This window comes from Mustela nivalis, assembly GCF_964662115.1.
Source record: "Mustela nivalis genome assembly, chromosome: 10".
Classification (NCBI taxonomy): domain Eukaryota; kingdom Metazoa; phylum Chordata; class Mammalia; order Carnivora; family Mustelidae; genus Mustela; species Mustela nivalis.
In genome coordinates, this window is record NC_139029.1 from 53584431 (window position 1) to 53612116 (window position 27686).

Consider the following 27686-nt stretch of genomic DNA (forward strand, 5'->3'; position numbering starts at 1 on the left):
CCTACGTTCAAGTCCAGTTTCTTCCATTCACTAGTCTGGGCACGTCACTTTACCTCTGTGAACTTCAGTTTTCACACCTAAACCTTGGCTCTCATCACCCTCACCCTGTTAGATTGTGGTGGAGATTAAACAGGCAAAACACCTGGGTTCCAAACATGGCGGCTATTGTTCCTGCTCCGCAGACAGAGCAGGGAGTTCGTGCGGATGGCTGTGCTGGGCGCTGGCCGGGATGGAGGCCTGGCATTTCTGGCTTGGTGAGCATTCCTGAACCTTTTATTGGCAGTGCTGAAAGATGTCGGCAGCTGGTAGCAAACTGGCACCAGTGTCTGGCAGAGACATAAAAATGGGACCTCACCCCGTCAGGCTCTGTTCTTACCCTGCCCTGCCTGCAGGCTAGTTCCAAACACTCCCTGGGCCTGTGGGCTGTCGGTGGTAAGAGGTATCTGCTTTGAAGTTCGAAATTGCACCCAAAGTCCTCCCAGCTTGAAAAAAAAAAAAAAAGCAACAACAACAACAAACTACCACCAACAATAAACCTCTCTGTGTGGCCTGCCACACGGGATAAAAGTCTTGCAGCACTCATCACTTCTTTAGGGCTGAAGGTAGAGAAACCTCTTAAAGTGAAAAGTCTGAGGGAGATCCTGAGGTAGTTGGGTTAACCCCTTACCGCCCTAGAGTTCACGTGCCAGACTTGCTCTCATTGGACCCCCACGGCACTCCTCCCAGGAGATTTGTTTGTCTCTTTTTTTATTAATTAATTTTAAAAATTGTGGTAAAATACATAACATAAAATTTACCCGCTCGACCATGTTTAGGTTTACAGTTCAGTCGTGTTAAGTATACCCATTTGGTTGTGAACGTCCAGAACGCTCTTCATGTTACAAAATTGAACCTCTGCACCTGCTAAACAATAGCTCATTCCCTCCTCCCCCCACCCCCAGCCTCTGGCAACCACCCTTCTACTTTCTGTTGCTACGAACTTGACTGTTGTAGGTACCTCTTATGAGGGGGATCACATCATATTTGTCCTTTTGTGACCGCCTTATTTCATTTAGCATAATGTCCTCAAGTCTCATCCATATTGTCGCAGTGTCTTTCCTTTTTAAGGCTTTCTGATAGTCGTATGTATGTTCCTGACGTTGTTGATCCGTTCATCCTTTGACAGACACTTGCGTTGCGTCCACCTTTGGCATTATTTACAATGCCAAATAATGCTGCTATCAACAGAGAGATGTACAGATACCTTTTTGAGACTTTCCTTTCAACTCCTTTACCCAGAAGTAGAATTGCTGGATCATATGGTATTTCTTTTTTTGGTTAAGATTTATTTATTTATTTATTTATTTGGAGAGAGAGAGAGAGCACCAGCAGTGGGAACAGGAGAGGGAGAGGGAGAAGCAGGCTACTAAGCAAGAAGCCCAATGCGGGGCTCGATACCAGGACCCTGAGATTATGACCTGAACCTAAGACAGACTCGCAACCGACTGAGCCACCCAGGCGCCCCTGGTATTTCTATTTTTAAATTTTTGGCAGAACCGCCAAACTCTTTTCCATCGTTGGCTGCACCATTCTGCACTCCCCTTGACCGTGCACGAGGGTTCCAATTTCTCCATAGCCTTACCAGCCCTTGTTATTTTCTTTTTATTTTCTTTTGTAAAAATAGTAGCCATCCTAATGGGTGTGAAGTGGCATGGTGGTTTTGATTTACTGGTTTGTTTTTTTTAAATCACCATTTTGCAGAAGAGAAAGCTGAGGCTTAAAATACGAAGTAATTTGCCCAAGGTTATCCAGTGTCCCTGTAGAGAGACCACACAGAATGCACTACATTCTGTTCTTGGGGTGGTTGTGTTGTGCAGCAGCTGAAGCTCGTAGATCTAGAATGTGTCCTGCTGCATCCAAGCACTCCCTCTCCAGCCAGCCCAACCTCCACCTATCCCTAGCCTACCCATGTCTGTCCACACGGTGAAGCGGGTGACCTGAGGATTTTGGAGCCTGACTGTACGCTCGGAGGCACAGCTCTGCACTCATTAGCTGTAGAATCACAGCAAGTCATGGACTCAAGCCACAAACCCAGGCCAGGATCAACCCAGACACAGCATCAGGGTCCTGGCACCTCAACCCTGCAGCCCACTGCTCAGTGCGGGGCACAGCCATTCACTCAATATTTACTCAAACCTATGTTCAGGGGCAGCGCAATAAGTGAGCACCCCAAGGAGAAGGGCCAGTGGGAACCAGTCTTTCCACACTGTCTCTTCCCCCATTTCTACTCCCACCAGTCTGCCATTTACATAACAGGTAAAACAGCAAGTCTGGTGACTATACCACAGAGTTGAAGGGGAAAGGTTAAAAGACTTGGTTTAGCCTTCAAAATTCTTGCCTAATTTGGGTATTCTGAAGGAATAAACCCCTTTGATTCTTAGAGTATAATCAACAGTCTTTTTCTTTGAGGCAAACATACCTGTGAACAGGTTTTAGGCATTTCTTTCTTTCTTTTTTTTTTTTTTTAATTTAAAAAGACTTCTCAAGTGCTGCCTTTAGAAATAGAAGGAAGACGTGGAGGGAAGATTTGGGAGCCAATGGGGTTCTCATGGGATACACACATCAGCTCCCTGAGGACAGAAACTTGTCTGTGGCTCATGGTTGCATGCCCAGCTTGCAGGGCCCATTCTCCCTGGCTCATAATAGGTAACTCCGTATTTGTGAGATGAAAGAGTTCAATCCAGCCAATATTTCAAATAGCTATTATATGCCAGGCACTACTACTAATTAGTTTGCTGTTAATTAAAACACGCAATTTTGGGGTCCCGCGTGAACAATCAAAGTCTCACAAGGAGGACGGAGGAAGGCAAAAGAAGACCCAGAGTCTCCAGGGTATTGAGTGTTTTGCTTAAATTCTCCTACCCAGTACATGGCAGCTGGGATTTGAACCTTCATCTGTCTCATGCACTGGCAGAACTCACTTGACCTTGGCACTCTGCTTGCCCCTCCGTGCATCATGAACCCCTATTTGTGCAGATCACTCTGCCTGGAGAAAAAAAGGGCTGAGAGTTGCACCTTTTCCTTCTCTCAATCAGTTTAAAGAAGTCCACATTCTTCTCCACCCAGGAAGAATCACAAAATTCTAGGGCAGGAAGAAAACGTGGAAGCTTCTTCTCCCCACACTGAAGGCTTGGGTGGAATTTGCAGAAGCCCCTCCCAGGAGCTATAAGTAGCTCTTTGGTGAGTACAAAGGGCGGAGTCCGCCCTGGCTGGCCGCCTGCGGTCATTGCTGGCCTTGCTAATTAGATCTCCTTTCATCTACTGAGCTCCAAGGGCTTTTACCCACATTAACTTGTTAATCTTAGCCCCATCCTTCTGATGCAGATGACAAGCATAATTAGGTCTAGTCAGGAGACAAAAACAGAGCCAAGACAGCGGCAGAGGCAGAAGAAAACACGGGGTAGTTTTCTCCTTCTCCCTGGTTCACGGTCTCTCCTGCTAACAGAAGTGTTTTCAGTTTGCCTTGAACTGGCTTCTGCCTGTTTTCCTGTATCCCAATTCTGAAAATAAAGTGTAGTCAGTTTGAATCTTAATGCATGAGCCTGGATGGGCAAAATAGATCACATTTCTTTTTAGCTTTAAGTTCAGCTCAGTCTAACTTGGGTCCATGTCTCTGGGCTTATGGGAGAGTCTATCTCAGCTTTTACTGTCGTCCAGAAGCAGTATCAGTTCTGGGGTCCATAGTAGAGAGAAACTTCCCAGCAGCCCCTGTCTGCAGCCTGGTTCCCTGCTGGCAGGTGCCGAGATGTCTGTCATCTACACCTTGGGGTGCCAGTGCTCTGGTGCCTGGTAGTTGGGGTCAGTAGCATCGGCCAACGCTGCCTGGCTGGGCAATGGCCACTCCCTGCGCTGTTGCAAGATGAGGCCTAGGTCCCGCTTGGTGGCACCGTCCTTTTTCTATCATCTCTTCAACCTCAGAGACTCTGCCTCTGCCTGCTGAGGCCCTCCCATCTCTTCCTTCTCAGATGTTCTACACTGCTTAAACCCCCAATGAATTCTGGCTCTCAACAAAAAAGCCAGGAGGAGAATGGTCTCCCAGCAGGTTTGGCCCAGCGGATGGATGGCCCCTAAGGCTGGGGTTGGGTGTTATCATGGGTACAGGAAGGCAAAGACCTAGATTTCTCACTCCCTTTTATTGTACAGCAGAGAAAACAAAGCACAATTAATATGCATTAAGTTTTCCCACCATCAAGGCCACATCCAGGACACTTAAGTTTGCTAGGGCTTCTATCACAAAATGCCAGAGACTAGGGAGTCCTAAACAATCAAAATTCATTTTCTCCCAGTTTTGCAGGCTAGAAGTCCAAGCTCAAGGTTTTCCTCAGGTTTGGCTTCTTCTGAAGCCTGTTCTTGGTTTGCACATGCCCACCTTCTCACCATGTCTCACATGGTCTGTCCTGCATATGTGCACCCTGTCTCTATGTCTCTATGTCCAAACTTCCTCCTCTTGTAAGGACACCCATGATATTGGATTAGGGTCTACACTGATGGCCTTATTTTAGTTTAATCATCCCTTGAAACAGCTTCTCTCCAAATATAGTCACATTTTGAGGTGCTGGAGGTTGGGACCTCAACATACAAACTTTGGGGTGACACAATTTGGCTAATAACACAAGGTGTAACTGTGTTTTTAAAAATTCCCACTTGATGGTTTTGCTCTCTGTAAATAGCAATCATTTTCCATCTGGCTTTGGAATCTACAGACCTGGGTTCAATCCCTGCCTCAACATTTCCTAGCTGTATGGCTTTAAGCAAGTTGTTTAAGTATCTGGGCTTCAGTGTCCCCATCTGTAGAATGGAAATAGAGTAGTATAAAGCTCAGAAAACATTTCGGGGATTAAAGGAGATAGGAGAATACTCAGCATAGGGATCAAAACCTAGAAAGTCCTCCATAAGGAATAGTCCCACCTTCCTGGATTTAGTCTTCCTCTGCCTCCAAGTCTCAATGCTGATGCCACTTTCTCCAGGAAGTCCTCCCTGATGTTCCAAGCTTGGGTTTAATAACCTCTTTCATATCTCCCCAGTCATAACACATGACCCACTGGGCTGTAAATGACATTGGAAGTATCTGTATTCCTCCGCGCAGGGAATCATGAAGGAGGTCCCTGGTCCCATCTGTCCTCCTCACAGCTGACTGTTAGAGGCTGGTGTGTGGATTATTGCCAGCTGTTGGGAGCAGAGAAAACATTATAGAAAAGAAGGAAGGGAGGGTTTGGTGGATGTGAGGGAGTGAGAATCCCTTAGAGCAGGCCGGTTGTTCCTACCCGCACTGGTGACGTCTGGCTGGCTAATTCTTTGCTGTATGGGGGCTGCCATGTGCAGTCTAAGAGGCTTGAAGCATCTGGGGCCTCTGCTCCCAAGATGCCGGCAGCACCACCACTCTCAGTTGTGATAAGCAAGCGTGTCTCCAGCCATTGCCTACCCTGTGGCTCTCCCACACTGACTTCTCAGCAACGTGGATTGCTGGGCCTCCATTGGGGTCTGAATGTGTCCCCCAAAGTGTCTGTATTGAAACCTAACCCCCGATGTGCTGGTGTTAAGAGTTAGGGCCCTGGGGAAGTAATTACATCATGAGACCAGACTCCTCATCAGTGGGATTCATGCCCTAATCAAAGAGACCCCTCCCCACTACCCCCCTACCCCGAGCTCCCTAGCCTTTTCTGGCATGTGAGGATCCAACAGAAAAGTCTACAACCCAGAAGAGACCCCTCACCTGACAGATTACAGTTGGCACCATAATCTCCAACTCCCAGCCTCCAGAACTGTGAGAAATACATTTCTGTTGTTTACGAGCTCCCCAGGCTGTGGTATTTTGCTCCAGCAGCCCAGCTGGACCAAGTCAATCCTGTCCCCAGAATTTCTGATTCAGTATGACTGGGGGAGGGGTGGGGGCACGGCTGAGAACGTGCATTTCTAACAGAGTCCTTCTGGGGCTGCTGGTCCAGGGCCACTGGAAATCCACTGCCGTCGAGATGTCAAAGCACTGGTCTTGGGAACATAAGAGAAATATGCTGAAAGCCTCTGGCCTGTGACTAGAGCTGGCAAGGTAAAGAGAAATCCCCTGACTTGGGCTCTTGAGGAACACATTTAGTCAAGCCTTTCCTCAGGCCGCAGGCAGCAGGGAGACAGCAGGGCCTGATGGAAGGAAGGAGAGAAAGCGAGGGCCTCACATCAGGAGTGCACATGTGTCAGAAGATGCTGCTGGGCTAAGGCAAGGTGGTAGGAGGGGCCCCTGCCCCCACCCCACACCGACCCCCACCACTCGTGCCCACAAAGAGGCCAGCCATCCCTGGCGCGAATTCAGTACAGACTTACTGAGAGCCAGCTAGGGGCCGGCCACTCCTCTGGGTGTGGGCATCCATGAAGGACATGAGAGACAAAGTCCTTGCCCTCATGGAGCTTACATGCTGTGATGACACAGAGAAGAATGCTGCTGAACAAGTGATGCACCCTGTTAGAAGACACTGGTAGTTAGGGAAGGCCTTGTGGAGACAGTGCTCTTTGGTCGGGAGCCTGTAAGACGTGTGGGAGTACGGTGTGTGGATATCTGGGGACGAGCACTCCATTTCCTTCCTGGGCCCGGTGGGTCCACAGAACCAGGACCTTGCACACGTTGCTCCTGGGGCCAGGGAGTCTCTGTCCTCACTGCCATGCCTAGTGATATGCTTTGGGGCCAAGTTCAAAGATGGCCTCATGGGCCAAGTTCCTCATTTCTCCCAGGCCTCCTTAACTCCTTTCTGGAAACAGGTGGCTGTGAAGGGCCTGTGAAGAGATGAATGACCGCAAGCAGACCAGTGATTTCCCTCCATGATCCCACAGTACTTCGAACCAAGCCCCTTTCAGTATTATTCTGTCCACGTCTGTCTCCCTGTGGAGCCCCTTTCTTCAGGTGTATGAACATGTCAGCCTCACAGTAGTTGTTTCCCAAGTGCTTAGCTCTTGAATGGATCAACACTGAACTTAACAGGGGGTGGTCTGTGCATGAATGCGTTTCAGGGAGCGCTCTTCTGTTGCGTGACGTGCACAGACAGGGCTCCTTCTGTGGCAGTGACATTGTCAGCATGAGTGCCTCTCCCTCTCTCTGCGGGGAAGGCTCAGGAGAGCCGGGTCAAGCCAACCACAGCCTCCGTCACGGACAGCAGCAGCCACCTGCAACCAGCCGCGCCTGAGAACAACCCAGTGTGTGGGGGGTGGCCTTACCCCCATTTTACTTATGAGGAGAATGATGCTGGGAGAGGCTTAGGCAAGTCACCCAAGGTCACTGGGTAGTAAGGGGCAAAGATTCCAGTTTGCTGCACCAATTGAGTAAAAACTGGTTCCAGGGAGTAAGGAGGTCAGCCATGTAAAATATTAACTGTGATAATACCAGGCAGAGGGCTAAGTGTTCATTAGAACCACCAGCCACGCTTGGAAGCACAAGGGAAGAAACCTGGCTTTCCACGTGGGCCCCGAGGACAGGCAGCACCCAGACGCTACAGAAGCTCTAACCCTCCACTCAGACTCCTGGGTGGGAAAGGTGCGGGGCTCTCAGCCCTTCTGTGGGGGCACAGAGGTATTTGTGGAAACTCAGGAGAGAGGTTTTTCATGAAACTGGTTTAGGATCGAGGTCCTTGGCCTGGTGCCATGTATTCATTTATTTATTCACTGAAACAAGTTGGGATAATATTTTTTAAATATTAACTCCCCCCCCCCCTTTCCTAGCATTTCCCGTTTGAGGCAACTGACTGTTCTGGACAGGGGTTGGGAGAGGTATTGTGAGGAAGGCACAAAGAGCCCACAGGTCTCTTCCTGTCTTTGCTTTCCAAAGCCTGAGCCCTTAAGGGAATGGAGAGGATTGGGGAGGTATCCCCAAAATGTCTGAGGAAAAGACAGTAAAGAGAGAGAAAAGATCCCTCCAATCTAGCTGGGTTTAAGGACACAGAATGGGGAGTAAATAAGAGTAGGGGTAGGATGGTCTCTGAATGGCGGGCTGGCATAGGGAGAGGCAGCAAACCCTCAGAAAGCTTTGGAGAGCTGAGGGGCAGAGGTAGTCTACCTCTTTCATGACAGAACCATGGAGGAAACAGGGAGACTCCATGAGGGATGAAGCTTCAGACAGACTCAGAAAGAATTCCGTATTCCAGGCTGATGTGGAAGCGACAGAAGGAACCCGTGCTCTGGTGAGGCATGGGAGAGGGTGGAGAACCCCACCAGACTTCAGGGAGCATCCGTGTGGGAACAAGGCCCGAGGGGACTGCTACCTTAGGACCCACCGGGGATGGTAGACCCGTGAAATAAGAACCAGTTCCCATGCCTTCAGCGGCAAGGCCTGGCAGGATGGGATTCACTGAAATTCAGATGCAGTCCTAGGAAAACGGAGAGCAAAACTCCAAATTGGCTGAGTTTAAGATGAGGGATAGAGTCATCATCTGCAGAAAATATTAACTGAGCCCTTAAGATTCTAGGGACTAGGTGAGGCATCCAGGGTGGGGGTGGGGAGCTTGGAAGAAAGAAATGAGTAAAATAAAGACCGGTCCGTGGCCCCTTTGTCTACATTCCTGAACCAGGGATGGGGCCAGGGCCTGACCTGGACTGGCACATACAGTCCTCTAGTGCACACAGTAGTCACTGCTGATGCTTACGAAGCCCTTTGTGCTAATCCTTGCACCAGCCGTGCTCTTTGTCCCATTTTAAATAGGTTACCAGGGCCAAGAGATATTAAGCAGTTCTTGTAAGACTACACAGCTAGTAATTTTCCTAAAACCACACAGCCAATGAAGTGTTCACGTTGGGCTTCAAACCAAGATGGCTGGGAGGGGTTGAATTGTGTCCCCCCTAAAAAGATGTTGAAGTCCTAACTTCCAGGGCTTGTGAATGTGACCTTATTTGGAGAGAGGGCCTTTAGAGAGGTCATTAACATGAGGTCATTAGGATGAGCCAGATCGGAGGTGACTGTCCTTATAAAAGGGGGATGTTTAGATTTAGACACGGGGAGATTGCCGTCTAACGATGGAGGCAGAGAATGGGATGATGAACCTAAAAACAAGGGACACCAAAGCTGGACACCAGAGCTGGCCGGCAAACCACCAGGAGAGAGAATGGAGGCATGAGATTCTTCTATGTAGGCTGGAGAAGGAGACAACCCTGCCAGCACTTTGATCTTGGACTTCCGGCCTCCAGAACTGGAAGACAATACATTTCTGATGTTTAAGCCCCTCAGTTTGGGGTAGCTGGTTTCAGCAGAGCTAGGACACAAGTGCAGCGGCTGACTCGAGAGCCTGAGACTGAAATCACCAGATTATGTGGCCATTTCATTAAAGTCTCAGCCACTGTTACCGCTGGGTTCCACAGAACAGACTCTCTCTTTTCTCTTTGTTCTGTGAACCCTTCCTCATCTCCTTCCCTCTCCTTGACAGTGTTTTCTACATAGTTTTTTAAAAGATTTATTTTTTTACTGGAGACAGAGAGAGAGAGCGAGCGAGCGCATGTGCACAGGAGCGTGGAGTGGGGCAGAGGGAGAGAATCTCAAGCAGACTCCCTGCTGAGCAACAGCCTGAGGCCAATGTGGAGCTCCAACCCATGACCCATGAAACACGAGATCACAGCCTGAGTCCAAACCTAAGCCCAACCTAAGAGTCAGATACTCCATTGACTGAGCCACCCAGGCACCTCTATTTTCTACATATTTTTTTTTTGAAGATTTCATTTATTTGACAGAGAGCGAGATCACAAGTAGGCAGAGAGGCAGGCAGAGAGAGAGAGGGGGAAGCAGGCTCCCTGCTGAGCAGAGAGCCCGATGCAGGTTTCGATCCCAGGACCCTGGGATCATGACCCGAACCAAAGGTAGAGGCTTTAACCCTCTGAGCCACTCAGTTGCCCCCCCCCCCATTTTCTACATATTTTTAATTGAAGTCATCCTTACTTTCCTTATGAAAGGCCTGACTTGAGTACGTTATGATTCTATCTTCCTGTGACACCAGGAGTTCCAGAAACATGCCTTGTCCTTGCAGACCTCTGGAGTATGGCTCCTGTTCTTCCCTGCCTGATATCCCCACCCTGCTCCATCCCGGTGCTGGTGACCACCTGGAAATTTTAATCACCCTTCAAAGATGAGTTCCTCCAGTCCACTCTTGTGAAACTATCCCTCAGCCTGACTTACTATCTGCCTCCCTCTAACACCAACAGCATGAGAACATTTCCACAAGGAATTGTCTTTGGTGCCCAGCATGGCTGTCTTCTTAAGTACTTAGAATGCTTCTTGAAGGCACAGAACAGCAGGTAGTTTTAAACCTCCCTACGTTTTAAGACACCTGGATTTCTAGACACAACTGGAGTTCCTCACCCAATCTTTCTTTTCTGGTTTCTCAAGTTCACCTTCCTTTGAACAAGAAACATCTTCCAATGACTCTATACTTGGCATATATCTATCCTATTAACAGATTTTCAATCCAGGCAAGAAAAGCTTATCCCACTTCCTTCCTATCCCCTTCCTGTATTTTAACAAGGTTTTGTCATCTCCTTGAGCTGGCCTCAGCAGAGACGATTTGGCTGGGTGAGCATATTATTTTGGCATTTGAGGATGGTGTTGGTTGGAGCCTTCTGTCTGTATACTGTAAAGAACACAAACAGAACAAAGACGTTCAGTTTGAGGCCATGGATCCTGTCCAGTTCCAGACTAAGGCAGGGGCCCCTCTCATCCAGGATCCAGTGCTGGCTGGTGTCCAAGAGCAGAGAAGTGGGGAGCAAGGGCCACAGAGGCTGCTGCTGCCCAGTGGGCCACCTGCCCTTCACAGCCACAGGAGTTTGAAGGAGCTGCTTGCCTAGCCCTTTGCAGAGGTTGTACTGAGAACTCTTCTCCTTTTGGGAAAAAACAAATCAACCTCCTGTAAGGAAACCTCAATCTGGACAGATTTTCCTTGAGAAGAATCCATCCTGCCTTATACCTCTCCATGGTGGCTTTCTGCCTCAGGCTTTGAAAGTTAAGACCACTTACTGGGTTGCTTCTCTGAGGAGGCTCACAGCTCTGAATTTTATAAGAGTAGACCCCAGAAGCCTACGCTTGCCTGACCAAGGGGAAAGGTGGTAACTTAAATACTCCTTTCTTTTTATTTATTTATTTATTATTTTTTAAATTTATTTTCATCATAACAGTATTCATTGTTTTTGTACCACACCCAGTGCTCTATGCAATCCATGCCCTCTCCAGTACCTACCACCTGGTTCCCCCAACCTCCCACCCCCTGCCCCTTCAAAACCCTCAGATTGTTTTTCAGAGTCCATAGTCTCTCATGGTTCACCTCCCCTTCCAATTTCCCTCAACTCCCTTCTCCTCTCCATCTCCCCTTGTCCACCATGCTATTTGTTATGCTCCGCAAATAAGTGAAACCCTATGATGACTGACTCTCTCTGCTTGACTTATTTCACTCAGCATAATCTCTTCCCGTCCCGTCCATGTTGGGTATTGGGGCGCCTGGGTGGCTCAGTGGATTAAGCCACTGCCTTCAGCTCAGGTCATGATCTCAGTGTCCTGGGATCGAGCCCCGCATCGGGCCCTCTGCTCAGCAGGGAGCCTGCTTCCCCCTCTGTCTCTGCCTGCCTCTCTGCCTACCTGTGATCTCTCTCTGTCAAATAAAATAAAAAAATAAAAATAAAAAAAATAAAAGTTGGGTATTCATCCTTTCTTTTTTTTTTTTTTTTAAAGATTTTATTTATTTATCCAACAGAGAGAGGGATCACAAGTAGGCAGAGAGGCAGGCAGAGAGAGAGAGGAGGAAGCAGGCTCCCCGCTGAGCAGAGAGCCCGATGCGGGACTCGATCCCAGGACCCTGAGATCACGACCCGAGCCGAAGGCAGCGGCTTAACCCACTGAGCCACCCAGGCGCCCCGGTATTCATCCTTTCTAATGGAGGCATAATACTCCATAGTGTATATGGACCACATCTTCCTTATCCATTCGTCCGTTGAAGGGCATCTTGGTTCTTTCCACAGTTTGGTGACTGTGGCCATTGCTACTACAAACATTGGGGTACAGATGGCCCTTCTTTTCACTCCATCTGTATCTTTGGGGTAAATACCCAGTAGTGCAATTGCAGGGTCATAGGGAAGCTCTATTTTTAATTTCTTGAGGAATCTCCACACTGTTCTCCAAAGTGGCTGCACCAACTTGCATTCCCACCAACAGTGGAAGAGGGTTCCCCTTTCTCTACATCCCCTCCAACACATATTGTTTCCTGTCTTGCTAATTTTGGCCATTCTAACTGGTGTAAGGTCGTATCTCAATGTGGTTTTAATTTGAATCTCCGTGATGGCTAGTGATGATGAACATTTTTTCATGTGTCTGATAGCCATTTGTATGTCTTCATTGGAGAAGTGTCTGTTCATATTTTCTGCCCATTTTTTGATATGATTATCTGTTTTGTGTGTATTGATACTCCTTTCTTACTTAAATTTATTTTAATTGAATTATAATTGACATTCAATATTATATGGTTTTCAGGTATGCCACATAGTGATTTGATATTTTTATCTATTACGAAATGATCACCATAGCAGGTCTAGCTACCATCTGTCACCACAGTTACTATTATAATATTATTAACTATGTTCCCTATGCTATAATAACTGTTCCTTTCTTATCTACCAACACAGCCCAACAGGTCTATAGGCAAAATTTAATCTAACAGTATTTAAGGAACTCCTATAGCATGTTTCAAACATGGGACTAACTTTGGGATAGGAAGACTTTTTTCTTCCTTGTCTTTTTTTAAATAAGATTTTATTTATTTATTTGAGAGAGAGAGAAAAAGAAAGAGTGAGCAAATAGGGGGAGGGCAGAGGGAGTGAATCCTGAAGAAGACTTCCAGCTGAGCAGGGAGCCTGATCTGGGACTTGACGCCAGGATCCTGAGATCATGACCTGAGCCAAAATCAAGAGTTGGCCGCTTAACCGACTAAGCCACCCAAGCGCCCCCATCTTCTTTGGTTTTTTAACTCCTGTACCAGACAGGTCATACCCTATATTAGAACAGTCTACATTACAACAAGCTCCTAGAATGCAGTGACTTTTGTGAAATAGAGCTTCATGTCCTAGTCCAGAGGAGGTGATCTAAAGGGTGGTCGGCCACTTTCACTGTGTTTCTTCCTTTTTAGGGACCTACTCAAACCTCTGTATTCTAGTCAGGCAGAAATGAGAAAACAAAGTGCTTACCCCATGTTCCACTCACATCCCACAAGCCAAACATTGGTAACATGGCCACCTCGAGTTACAAGGGGTCTTGAGAAATGTAGTCTCCAGTGAAGCACCTAGCTACAAGTTAGAAATTCCTTTATTGAAGAATGGATACAGATGAACATGTAGTAGTCTCTGTCAACCTTTCCTTCATTTATTCATCCAATCAACAATTATATATTGAGTGCCAGCTGTATATTTGACATTGTCTTCACACAGTTGTTTATAATTCACTCGTGTGTCTGAACATATGCTCCGCTGAAAAGTCTCATTGTGGTGTGTTCCCTAATAAGGAGTTCAAACGCTATGGCTCTTCAGGGAAGAAAAGACTCGTTCTGACTAGAGAGATGTATCTATTTGGTATATTTATTGAGCACCATGATAGGCAGCCTGCACAATGGCTCCGGCGGTTTCCAACTTCTGGTATTCATGTCCTTGTGCAATCCCCTCCCCTTGAGTGTGGACTGGACCTCGTGGCTTGCTTCTAACAGATAATAATATAGCAAAAGTGATGGAATGTCCCTTCTGAGTTTAGGTGATGAAAAGACTCTGACTCCTCTGTCTTGCTTAAACGCTTCCACTGTGTCTCTGTCGGTCACTGTCTCTGCCTCCTTCCCTCTGAGCCCTTACTGAGGGAATCCAGCTTCCACATTTTGAGTAACTCTGTGGAGAATCTCATGTGGCAAGGAAATAATATCCTCAGTCAACAGCCAACAAGGCCCTAAAGCCTATTGTCAGCCATGTGATTGAGCTTGGAAGTCAGTTTTCTGAGGCCTGCCAACAGCCTCATGAGTGAACTTGGAAGCAGATTCTCCTGCAGTTGACCCTTGAGATGATGGAGCCTGACAGACACCTTGACCGCTAACCTATGAGAGACCCTGAACCCACAGCCATCCCAGTAAGCAGTGCCTACACCTGAATTCCTGATCTCAGAACCTGTGGAATAGTAAATATTGTTTTAAGCTGCTAAATTCTGAGGTAATTTGTCATGCAGCCATAGATAACTGATACAAGTACCTGCGATTTTCAGATATTGTGCTAGGTCCTAAGACTGTGAAGAAGGAGTAATGCCTGTCACCATGTGTGAGGAGAGGAGGAGACAGGTGTGTGCACAAATACAGTACTAACAACACAAGGTGGTGAGTACATTATGGAGATGTGCTGAGAGGGAGATAGGAGAGCAGAGGCAGGGCTCCTTACCCAGGAGAGGGAGGTAGAGGGGGAAAGTCACTCTGGAAAAGGCTGTACTTGCAGGGAACACTGGGGAAAGGGCCAGTCCTCGGAGAGGTGACATGAGCAATGCCCAGAGGTGAAATGGTGTGGTGTCTGCCCAGAGCCAAACACCGTAGGTTGTGTGCCAAGCAGAGTTGAGAAGAAAGGTTGAGACCAAACAAGTGACTAGAGACTAGTCTAGTCTTGCGCCAGTCATTTATTTTGAAGTAATCAAGATTATGAAATCCTGCTTTGCGTGAAAGGGGGCAAAAACAAAAGAGTTAATAAAGGAACTAGCATGTTCTTCTCGACAGAACACCACCTGAATTTTAAGAAGCCAAATTCAATTATCTAGAGAACACAGACAAGTGTAATTTGCCTCATTGTTTTTGCTCATAAAATTGAGCAGAGAACTGTTGACGTGTTTCCATGGAATAATCGTGGTTCTTACTGAAAAACTGGCTCAGGTGATGTTTGATGCTTTTTACAAGTGGGAAATTGACCCTTCCAGCTGGAGGATTTTATGAATCTGTAGTTTGAACATCAGAAGGATTTGGGAAGCATTGTATGTTTTTTGTGTGGTTAAGTATTTTCTTCCTTTTTACTCTCTCCCTTCCTTCTTCTCTCATTCCTTCTTTTCTTTCTTCCTTACTTTTGGCCTCACTCCCTCCCCATTTCTTTCTTTCAGTTCCTCAAATTGTTGAAGGTTTCATAATATTTCTGAGCTCTAAACATCAGCTTTGTAAGGGTTGAAAAGGAGACAAAAGCCCTCCTCTTCCCCCTGCCTGGAAGATTAGCTCTAAAGGTTCTTAAACTATTCTTGGAAGGTTCTCTGAATCACAACTGCTCATGAGTGGGTCTAGTGATTCAGTAAATAAGAAGCTTATTTGAACCAAGATGGCTGCAAAACTAGACTCATGGATAATAGCTGGCCTAGAATAGGAAAAAATTAAAACAATACTTAAATTCACTTTAAAAATTAAAAAATTTTTAAAAGATTTTATTTATTTATTTGACAGAGATCACAGGTTTTGTTTTTGTTTTTTTTTTAAGATTTTTATTTATTTATTTACTTGACAGAGAGAGAGAGAGATCACAAGTAGGCTGAGAGGCAGGCAGAGAGAGAGAGGGAAGCAGGCTCCCCGTTGAGCAGAGAGCCCAATGCGGAGCTCGATCCCAGGACCCTGATATCATGACCTGAGCCAAAGGCAGTGGTTTAATCCACTGAGCCACCCAGGCGCCCCACAGGTTTATTTATTTATTTGACAGATCACAAGTCAGCAGAGAGGCAGGTAGAGAGAGAGGTGGAAGCAGGCTCCCCACTGAGCAGAGAGCCCAATGTGGGGCTCCATCCCAGACCCTGAGTTGAAGGCAGAGGTTTTAACCCACTGAGCCACCCAGGTGCCCCCCTCCCGTCAAATTAAAATGTTTTATAATACCTTTTAAAAATGGTTCTCTGTATCTGGAATCCACAATTACTTACATGAAATAATGGTTAGGTGGCCCCTTGCATCTGTTTGGCACAATTCCTTGAATCAAGCTCACAGGGACAGGGCTTTTAAGTAGATGCCTAGAAAGGAACCCTTGCCTGCTCTGTTGGGTTTTGTTAAAAATGGCAAAATCCCCTTCCAGATTTAATCAGGAACCACTCCCATTCTTGAAGTTATTTCTTCCTCTGATTCCCATATGTGAGTGTCTTGTGCCTCTGTTAACTACCTACAGGAATGATAATAAAGTATTTTTGACCAAAAAAGTAAAGTATTATCAAACCAAAAAAAAAGTATTATTAACCTTGCAAAAGGCTTGCAAAATCCAATCCGAATAGACACCGTGCTAGGTCTTCATCCTGGAAATCTCTCTTTCATGGGAGCCATCACCACCTTTGCAGAGAGGCCTGCGGATTCCAGAAGGGGACCCCGTGTCAAGAGACTCTTTAGGGGTTCTGGGGTTCCTTGAGGCTCAGATTTGTACAGGCTGAATAATTGTTTTAATGTCTGTCTTTTCCACCAGACTGTGAGAAGTTAGAGGGTATGGGCTCTCTCTCATCTTCGTCTCTGTACTGCCAAAGACAATGTCGATTCATCGTGGGTGTTCACTCGATGTTTGTTGGGCACAGTTGAAAAATACCTGTCTGGGGGCGCCTGAGTGGCTCAGTGAGTTAAAGCCTCTGCCTTCGGCTCAGGTCATGATCTCAGGGTCCTGGGATCCAGCCCCGCACTGGGCTCTCTGCTCAGCAGGGATCCTGCTTCCTTCTCTCTCTCTCTGCCTACCTCTCTGCCTACTTGTGATCTGTCAAACAAATAAATAAAATCTTTAAAAAATATATTTTTTTAAAAGAACATACCTGTATGTCCATGCATTCAGTAATGACTGAGGTTCTGCCTTAATTTAAGACACTGCACTTGACATGGGAAAATGTACAGAGAAATAAGAGCTTTCTTTTACCTTTGATGTGTTTTCAGTCTAGTTACCAGACTCTGCTAGAAATGGTCTTCTTCCTCTTGGCATTGCAGTGCTCAGGACAATGCCTGGCATAGAACAGGCTTTCGGTAAATACTTGTCGATTAACTATAACTTCACGTGTCTAATCCAGACTAGTTGTTTCAGACCGGTCACTCCTCGTCCACCCCTCCACATCTGCCAGTCCAGCAAACTCAGTCCCGTGGAATTACTCCCAGTGACCCAGCAAACCATAGGGTTAGCCAGGAACAAAAGCCACTAGAAAAATAATGCATCACTTTTCATCTGGATGTTTCAAAAGGCACTGAGTTATTAAAGTAAGGTCACAGCTGTCCCAATCAGATCATCTTTTCAAAGGAATTACAGGGTTGTGAGCCAACAGTGACCACATACACCTTTGCAGTCCTCAGAACCAGTGTTCTCGACACTGAAAGCAAAATCAAGTAAACAAGGTTGTGTTGTGGACTTCCTTGACCCAGACTTTCAGGAAGGAGCTGACACACTGCCCAGACTCGCGCTCACCCACATAGCTCTGAAGCCAAACAAGCTGGAGAAGCTCGTGTTTTCCCAGCTGTATGATGCACTCGCTTCACCAAATGATTGGCCAGAAAACAAGGGAAGGGAAAAAAAAAAAAAAAAGCACGCCTAGTTCAGATCAGGCAAAGAAAGAAGAATTGCTTCAGCTGGTCTTTGTTTTTTGTTTTTGTTTTTGTTTTTTAATTTTTATGTAGTTTCAAGAAATATAAAAATGGAAGAGGTTAGATCGGTGGTTTATAGGTACTAAAAAGGAAGGGATACTATTGCTTTTCTTTTAAAGATCTGATCATGTCATTCTTCTCCTTCAAAACTTCAGTGACTTTATAATCTTTGAACCTTTTGGTAACCCTTCAGAGCTTTCACAACTCACTTAAAACAAGTTTTCCAGCTACATGTGCCCCACTTGCTCCCACTCAAAGCTGTTCCTGAGCTTTGCCAGGCTCTCATTGTCTTAAATACCTTCTGTGATCTCTCATCCATATGCTTCTGTTCATGCTATTCCTTCTGCTTGTCACACCCTTCCCTGTCTTGATCTCCAGGGAAATTCTAAGTCATCTTTCAAGACCAGTTAACAAGGCATTTTCACCACCACCCACCACTCATTCTAATAACGGAATTAGCAACTCTTTCATCTGTCTCCACCTAGGACTACTTTGTGTGTACCCCTTATTGAACTTATTCCTTGTATCGTTCATTGATGCATGCAATGTTCAGTGACTTTCTACTTTGCACTGGGTACTCTGCTAGGCAGTGGGGATCCAGTTATAAAAGCCCCTACCTAGTGGGGGACTCAGACAGGTAAATCACGGTTTCAAGTCAGAATTATAAGCTCTTTGTAAAGGTAAACTCAGGGTGCTTTGGGAGATCAGAGAAGGGTCACATACCCTGGTCTGATTGGTGGGAGAGGATCTGGAAGGCTTCCTGGAGGAGGGGGCACCTGAAGAGCTTTGCCTAAAGGACAGGGATTTTTTATATCCATCCCCTTATTTTGGCAGAACACTCCTTGAGGAAAGAGGTTGACCACACACCACATTAAATCAGGTAATTTATTCCACACATGTTTATTGAGCTTTCTGCTAAGAGACAAATGCTGTTACCCCCAGGAGTAGCTTGGGGACTAGGAAGAAGCAGTTAGAAGGGAGTGAAGTAGACAAGGGAAATAGAGGAAATCAAGACCTATTCTCAGATTTCTAGTTTAAGCAAATGGGTGGAGAGTTGATCAGAGCTACCATGTACAGGTGCACAGGTTGTAGACTCACAACAAGTGAGGCAATATAGGAGGAGGAACAAATTTGGGGGGAAGGGTCTCATTCTTCATGTCACAGTAACTAACACTTAATATATGATGTTGGCATGGTCTGGAATTGAGAGGATTGTTTTGTTTTCTTAAAGGTCTTCTTTCTTGTGTGGATTATAAAATCAACCTTCCTGTTATATTCATTTGACTCCTTATTTTCAACTATCAAGAGCCCCTGCTGTGAATCAGTCATCTATCTCCCACTTATCTTTTGTCTTTAAATCATTTTGAAACTCTACCAGAGGATATGTTTGGATTTCTGGCTTAAATGAGGCTTGAAAATTGGGTGTGAAACTGAATCATTTATTTCATTATTAGTATTACTTATTAACCAATAAATGCAGTTAATTAACAACATGTATCATTACTATTAACCAAAAGTTGGCTTTAGTTATTAGAATTGGTTCAAGCTACAATCTGATCATCATAATAGTGGCAATGCAATGTTAACCCAAAGTTTTGTTTTCTTTTTCCATCTTCCCTTTTACATAGTGGAAGAAACCTAAGCAGGAGTTTTGATCACTCGTGATCCTTTACCAAAAAATAAATAATCCCTTCAAAAACTGCTTTGGTGGATTCTTAGTATACCCTAAGCAATTCCTGTGGGAGAAGTTTGACTCTTAAGATCTCCACTGGGTTACTATTTGCCTTCCTGCTACATTTAGAAAGAAACCAATCTTGTAATGAATGTACTACTTTAAAGTGTATCCAGACCTTTCAGGACAGTCAGTGCTACATTATTCTTGATTGCAGTTCTTTGCCTTTTCCATCTCTTTCTAGATATACTTGGCTCCAACATATGTATCCCATAAAAGTAGACAATGCATCCTACAAAAGACAACTACAACTGAACCTTTAACGATCATCCCCTTGCACTGCCCATTTTTCCTACATGGCCCTCACTGACAATATATTAACTGACTGTTTTTAGTTCTATCCTCCTTCTTCTCCATGTATTTATTTATTTATTTGTATTTTGTTCTTCAAATGCATTTCTCTTTTAAGCTACTTGGTTGTGGACTGTATTATCTTCTTGTTCACGGTTTAGATGAACTTTATAGCAGTCTAATAACTTTGGATTCCAAACACCTGTCACTGGTGATTAAATGGGAGAGAAAGAAGAGGTTAAGTTTACCCAGGCATTATCAACATGTAAAATTGTGTCAAGTACATGTATGATGTGCACGGCAGTAATGAAATCAGCCCTTGTAAGAAGAACATATGGTGGTAGAAGCACTATTCCCACAATATCATTCTTCATGACTTGCAATTTTTACGGATCCTCTAAAGCAATGATCCTTACATTTCTGCCATACTCTTCCAAAAATTCTCATAGTTATATGCCCCAATCCGTTTTTAAAGTAAACATCTAATACATTTAAATAGTTTCCAAGGATGTGACTTCTGACATAATATAGATATTGCCATTCAAAAATAAAGCTCTTCTGGGTCACCTGGGTGGCTCAGTCATTAGGCGTCTGCCTTCGGCTTAGGTCGTGATACCAGGGTCTTGGGATCGAGCCCTGCCTTGGGATCCCTGATTGGGGGGAAGCCTCCTTCTCCTTCTCCCACTCCCCCTGCCTGTGTTCCCTCTCTTGCTGTCTCTGTCTCGATCAAATAAATAAATAAATAAATGAAATCTTTTTAAAAAAAATAAAAATAAATCTCTTCTATTACTGTCTTCAATGTTTCCCAAGGAATTTGAAAGATCACAACAATTTGACACCAAACACTACGATTAGATAATCTCTCACTACCTAGTTAAAAGTACTTGAACAAACTTTTATTTAATAAACATTTTCACCATGATTCCTCCGGCCTACTTTACTAACAGAGTTTTAAAATAATGATTTGATACTTGAAAGTCTCTTTTTGGTCACCCTACCACGTACTTCCCTACCTACATACACACGCATGCACACACACATAAGTTGTAGTCTCAAAGTGTTCTAAATTTTTTTCTTCTGCATTTAGTTATCATTAGCACAGAATGAGTGAAATCAACTGACAGCTATTACAGATTTGATGCATAATGATGAGACGTAAAAGGTAAATTTTTACAGGGATTGCTTTCAATAATTTGAGTAGCTCTTTTCTCAATTGTTTCTTATATCCATGGGTGAGGAATATGTTGCTCGAATGGGAGAGGATGCAGCATCCATTCCATTCCTACCTAGGAATTTTACAGATACAGGCACCGAGAAGCTGTGTTCACGAGAATAGGTAGGTAAGGATGGATTGAATGGCAGGGATTTGAGACAAAGATCTCATAGTCATTTACCATTAAAATAGGCTTCAATGATCTGTCAGCTGATGATTCATTTAGGACATCCCTTAATTCTGTAGAAAGCAGAGAATTGGGTACCACATGGCTTGCAAAAGGATTCATAACTCAGCCAATAGGATCCAGCCGAACAACAGTATTTGGAACTGTCCCTCTGTGGCACAGAGGCTGGACACTTGAATGTGACACATCAGGATATTTTGGGGGCACGCAGGAGATATGTCTTTCTTTTGTAAGGTGGGAGGATGGATATGGTGTCAAGACCGAGAGAACCATAGTGAGGAGCCCTTGGACATCTTAATTTTGGGGAAGAGGACTTATGGTAACTGAGCGTCTGAAATTGATTCTTTAACGTTATGTTTTTTACACGGATCCTTTGGAAAGCCTTCAAATGATATACCAGTTTGAAACCACTGTTATAAAGATATCTGCCAGGTACTACCCCTTGTTCACTTGGCTATAGAGCCTTTTCTTTTCTCAGAACACTTAATAATGAAGAACCAATGCTTCTTGGAATACTCCCTGGGAAGTGATCCCTTAGAGGTTCGTTTAATCTTAATTGGCTCCCCAATTAGTTAATAAACTCCGAAGCTGTGAGCTGGAGGTTGTTACAGATGTAGGTGAACAGATATGATGGTGATGGTAGTGATAGTTATTGTTATTTAATTGCGTTTGCTTCCCATAGCAGAAATCCCAACAGACACTGGTATGTATCAGTAAGGAGGTATTTGTCTCACACAAAAATTTCTGGGCAGGTAGTCATGGAGTAAAATAGTGGCCCCAAAATGTCATCAAGTACCTAGTGCTTTCTGTCTTGCCATCCCATCATTCTTCACTTGGGATCCATGTGCCTCTTACCTCATGATTGCAGGATAGCTGCTCTACTAGACTCTGCCCTCACAGTTGAGTTCCAGGCAAGGTGTGAGGGAGGGAGAGACAGGTAAGGACCTGCTGCTCAGAAGCTCTACCTTTTCATTCATAAAAGTCAAGGACTTCGACCAATATCTCATTGACCATAACTGGGTTTTTTGGTCACCCCTAACTACAGGGGACCTGGGATTTTGAGTATGATTTCCTTTCCTATCCTTTCTAGAAGAGGAAGGCAAAGAAGAAAATATTTGAGAATAGATTTTGAGTGAACCTATGTACAGGGTCTCACATCCTCCTTGTTGAGCCAGGCATCTTATATATATGATGTCTGTTCTAAGAATCCTATGGGAGATTTAGTATCCCCATTTTTTAGGTAAAGCAATGGAGGCTTACTGAGGCTAAAGTAACCTCCCGAGATGCCATAACTAATCTGTGACAAAACTGGGGCTGGAATCGGTTCTAATGGCCTGTGCTTTTCACCTCTGCCCACTGTGTAGACTGCGGCTGTTCTGCCCTCCTTCCTGAAATATCCTGTCTACCTCACCATGCTAGGTCTACACAGTCCTGCCTAGGCCCCTGGCCCAAGGCAGGGGAGTGGGGCCTAGCTGCGAGTCACTCTGCTTGGTTCACACTCCTTCCCCTGCCCCAGTGCTCCTGATCTCACTAAGAAAGGTCAAAAGAGAGAAGGGTAAGGGAAGGAAGTAGCAGTTCTAAGCTGGGAGGCAGTGCAGTGGGTTCCTCTTCTGACCATGACACTGGCTTTTTGGGTTACATTGCCTCAATCACTTCACCTTACTCTTCAGTGTGTGTACGTATGATGGAAGATGGGTGGAAAGGCAGCAGAGCTGGGATCTTGTGGGAAATGCGTGTGGTCATTCCTGTGGCAAATATCCAGTGCTCTGGCGGCCAGTCTTTCGACAGGCCCCATATGCAGGACTTGGTTTAGAAACTGCCTGTTTCTCAGCCTTGGTGCTGGACAAATGCCTAGCCCTTTCCTCCACCCCTGCCCCACCACAGACTCAGACATACTTTCTTCTCAGGGACTCTGGACTGCCAGGACCTACTCAGTCAGGGCTGGTGAAGCATGGGAGCTCTAGAAACTTCACCCCATGGGACGGACTGGTAAAACATTTCCAGAATTCCATTGCTTCTCACCAGTGCTACCATCCAGTCCAAGTTAGCATCATCTCCCTCTTGGATGGCTATCACAACCTTCGGCCCGATTTCCCTGAAGTCCACTGCCCCATGTCTGTTCTCTACAAGCAGCCAGAATGGTCACATCAAAGATTCATGCTCTTCTGCTCTCATCCTACAGAGTCTTCCCTTTCCCCTTAGAGTCAAAGACAGAGCTTTGACAAGTGACCTCGAAGGCTCTACACTATCTGCACATGGCTCCTCTTCTCATTCTGCCCCTCCTTAACTCTCTAACCTCACTTCCTACTACTCTCTCCTCCTCACAGTGTCACCTCAGGGCCTTGACACATGGTTCCCTCTGCTGGGATCACTCTTCTCCCAGATAGTCAAACAACAACATCATCTCTTTAAGGGCTTTGTTCAAATGCTAGCTCTCAGTGAGGCCTTCCACGATAGACTCTCCCCTTTTAAAAATGCTACCCTATGGGGTGCCTGGGTGTCTCAGTGGGTTAAAGCCTCTGCCTTTGGCTCAGATCATGATCTCAGGGTCCTGGGATCGAGCTCTCTGCTCAGCAGGGAGTCTGTGTCCAGCCCCCCACTCTCTGCCCATTCTCTGCCTACTTGTGATCTCTCTCTCTTTCAAATAAATAAATAAAATCTTCCCCCAAAAATTAAAAAATAAAAATGCTAAAAAAAAATAAAAATGCTACACTTTCTCCCTTTACCCCACATCCCCAATCCTCCTTACCCTACTTTTTCTTTCTTTTTTTTTAAGATATAAGTGTTTCTTTAAATTCCAATTGGGTAACACACCATGTAACATTAGTCTTGGGTGTATAATATAGGGATTCAACACTTTCATTCGTTATCCAGTGCTCATCACAACAGGTGCCCTCCTTGATTCCCGTCACCCACCTCACCCATTCCCCTGCCTCCCTCTCCTCTGGGGACCATCAGTTTGTTCTCTATAGTTACGAGTCTGGTTCTTGGTTTTCCTCTCTCTTTTTTTCCCACTATGATCATTTGTTTTGTTTCTTAAATTCCACTTGAGTTAAATCATATGGTATTTGTTTTTCTTGGACTGACTTGTTTTGCTTAGCATAATACTCCATAGCTCTGTCCATGTCATTGGAAATGACAAGATGCCATTCTTTTGATGGCTAGTAATAGTCCATTATATATGATGGAATATATATATATTTATATTTATATTTATATCTATATTTATGGAGATACACACACACACACACACACACACACACCCCACATCTTCTTTATCCATTTCTCAGTTGATGGACATTTGGGCTCTTTCCATAATTCGGCTATTGTTGATAATGCTGCTATAAATATTGGGGTGCATGCATCCCTTCAAATTAGTTTTTTTGTATCCTTTGGGCAAATACCTAGTAGTGCAATTGCAGGATCATAGGGTAGTTCTATTTTTAACTTTTTGAGCAACCTCCCAAAGCAAGCTATAAATTTAATGCAACCCCTATCAAAATATCAAGAGCATTTTCACCAAGCTAGAACAATCTTAGAGTTTGTATGGAACCACAAAAGACCCCGAATAGCCAAAGTAATCTTGAAAAACAAAAGCAAAGCTGGAGGCATCAAATTCTGGACTTTAAGTTATATTACAAAACAGTAGCAATCAAGACCATATGGTACTGGCACAAAAACAGAACCCTAGATCGAAAGAACAGAAAAGAAAACCCAGAAACGAACCCTCCTCATTCCAATTTACTTACTGTCTTCTTATGTAGTGTAAAATTTATTTATTTATTATATCTATAAACGGTTTCCTCCCATATGGCAGAGAGTATCAGGCTTCCCAAATATTCGCTCTCCCAGACTCCCCAGGCTCTTTGTCATTAGGTGAGGCCTAAGAGAAAGCATTTCCAAGCTATAGTGCTGACAAGCCCGTCACAAGGTGTCTGGTCTTTCTCCTCTTCTTCTCCTGTAGCCACCTGAGGTGGTGAAGCCTTCTGGGCCCCCGAGTCACTGCACAGAGAACAGTTACTCTAGAAAATCACAAAGGACTTGTGTGAAAGAGATATGAATGAGACACAAGTTGGGCCATCTCACAGCTGCTCGGCCTCATCTCCAAGTCTAGAAGCAACTCTTGGAGAGCATCCTACCAGCCCAGCTGCTGCATAAACAAAGCTGGCAGAGTTAATGACCACAGGGCCTTTGTGTGGGGGAAAGCTCGTAGCTTGTACCCTCACAATATACCGATCGTAGAACAAACAGCATAAGGAGTAGAATCAGATCCCCTGGGTTCCAGTCCCGCTTCACTTGTCCGCTGTGCGGCCCTCAGTCAGTCACCTGGTTTCTGCATTCACAGCGTGGGAAGACCCTACCTAATTGTCAGAGTACCCGTAATAGTAAATGATGGCGGTGGTGATGATGATGATGGCAGCTAACATTTACTGAGGACTTACTGTGAGGAAATGAAAGTGAGAGGAAGGCACCTTGTGAGCAGATCTTTGTTCTGCTGCTAACTTAGTAGTGTTCCCCGAGTAAACTATTTCCCTTGTCTTGACCTCGGTCTCACCCTGGAAACCATGGAGTTGAACTCTTTCAGGGCTTTGGGGCTGGGCTGTCGTTAATATCCTCTGCAGCTAAAAAATTATGAGCACGTGGAGCTATTGCTCACCCCACAGTGGGCTGAGCACCTGTGTCTTTGACTGTGACATGCTTGCCGGGGCAGTCCGTGCGTCGAAGGTGACCTCTGCGGCCCTTATAGCAGCCTACTTCCCCTGGGTCCCAGGAGAATGGGCTGATTGTGTTGTGAGCCAGAAAGTTAGAGATGCAGCATCTCTTGCTTTTTTTTTTTAGTCCAACACACAATAACAATGAGGATAATTCTGTCCAAAAAAGCAATCAAGTTTTTTGGCGTGAACTGTGCTCTTCAACCCTGCGGAATTTACTGTCACATCACTGCCAGATTCTTATCAGAGCCAGGTCACATCCAGGCCAAGCCTGAGGCCAATTGTCTCCCTCACCATGCCTAGTCTTGCTCCTCAAACACCATGACCTCCATGCATCTTCTGGAAGGCCTGAGGGGGGACTGATCCTGTGCTTCTTCAGTACCCTGCCAATGAAAGGTGCCTTACTATCATGGAAAGCTCTCCTTTGCTTTCTCAGCTTGTTTTCTCCCAACCTTCAGTATCATATTAGAACTCCCCAGTCCTCATGGTGGGCAGGTGGCTCGGTGGGTTAAGCCTCTGCCTTCAGCACAGCCATGGTGTCAGGGTCCTGGGATCAAGCCCCGCATTGGGCTCTCAGCCCAGCAGGGAGCCTGTTTCCCCCTTTCCCTCTGCCTGCCTCTCTGACTACTTGTGATCTCTCTGTCAGATAAATACTTAAAATCTTTAAAAAAAAAAAAAAAAAAAAAAACTCTCCAGTCTGAAGCAGCAACATGCGGTTGCAAATATCTGCTGGATATTTTCTCCTTGTGGCTATTGCTGAAAGTTGTACCCTTCCCCCCACTTTGGATTAATAATTTCTTTTCACAGCTGCTCCTATTAATGGGGTTTTCAGTAACCCACTGCTTACTATATAACTGGAGATAATCAGAATAAAAAGTCCCAAAGTAGATATAAATTGAAAAGACATCTTTGGCCATAGTGAGAGTTGTCAAAATGCCTCCATGTCGAGGAAGCTACAGAGCCAGGCAGAATGATTGTCCTTTTTTTGTCCCCCACATTGAGGATTCCTGGAAGGGAGTTCCCAGGTAGGTTTTCTTCAGTGGGAGAGCAGAAGGTGGAGAGTCTAGGAGGACATCTGGCCTCATCCATTCCTTGACACCTCATACTTTTGTCAGTGGTTGACTATTAATTAATTGGCTGCTGGTGTGTGTGGTGGGCAGGGGGTGCTTGGGTTGGAGAAAGGTGGTGTCTTCCCACTCTGACTTCCCCTGTGCTTCCCATATAGGGACGAGCATGCATAAGCTATATTTAAAAACATTTTATTTTCTTATTCTACAAGTAATGCTGAGTGTATACTATGTTTATGCCAGGCTCCATGCAGGATGCTGGAGATATGACGCAAAGTGAACATAATCCTTACTCTATAGGGTAGCAGGTTCTAGTATATCGGATATGCCAACTGGACGTGGAAAACCTCAAATGAGTTCTGTAGGATCTGGCCTGCTTGGATTCCTTATTCATAGCATTATTGCTGTTACAATTAAATAATTATTTGAGGAATGATTTTTAATATTAGTCTCTTCTTTTCGAGTAAATGTCCAGTAAAGACCAGGTCCCTGTTACCACTGTAGCCCCTAGCATAATTCCTAGGCCATCAGTAAATGCCCCAGAAATACATGTGGAAGAAGGAAAGAAGAGATGGAGGGAAAGATGGAAGGAGCAAAGGAGAAGGTAGGAGGAATTAAAAAGAGAAAGAAAGAGAGAATGGGAGAGAGGAGACAGAGAAGAGGAAAGGAGAAAGGTGGGTAAGTCTCTTGAAAGACATGCAAAGCAGCACTGTGCAGAAAGGCAGAGGGAAGACAGGGCATGTCAAGGGAAGCTGGTATTGGGAAAGAAAGGAAGTGGCTAGAAGTGAGGAGAGGTCAAGGCGGCTAGAGCTAAGCTGTACAGGAAGAGGGATGTTTCATTCGGGAAAATTCTGTGGCAGAGTGTCTGG

The 27686-nt window shown here is 45.2% G+C and overlaps 1 protein-coding gene across 1 annotated transcript in view; it reads left to right on the forward strand.

Annotated features, from left to right (window-relative positions):
• Window positions 1-2936: 2936 nt before the first annotated feature.
• GADD45A (growth arrest and DNA damage inducible alpha) overlaps window positions 2937-27686 on the forward strand; it is a 79138-nt gene continuing 54388 nt past the window's right edge. Inside the window, exon 1 of the mRNA XM_082686447.1 lies at window positions 2937-3219. The gene's annotated coding sequence lies outside the window, so the exon portion shown is untranslated. The remainder of the gene's footprint in view (window positions 3220-27686) is intronic.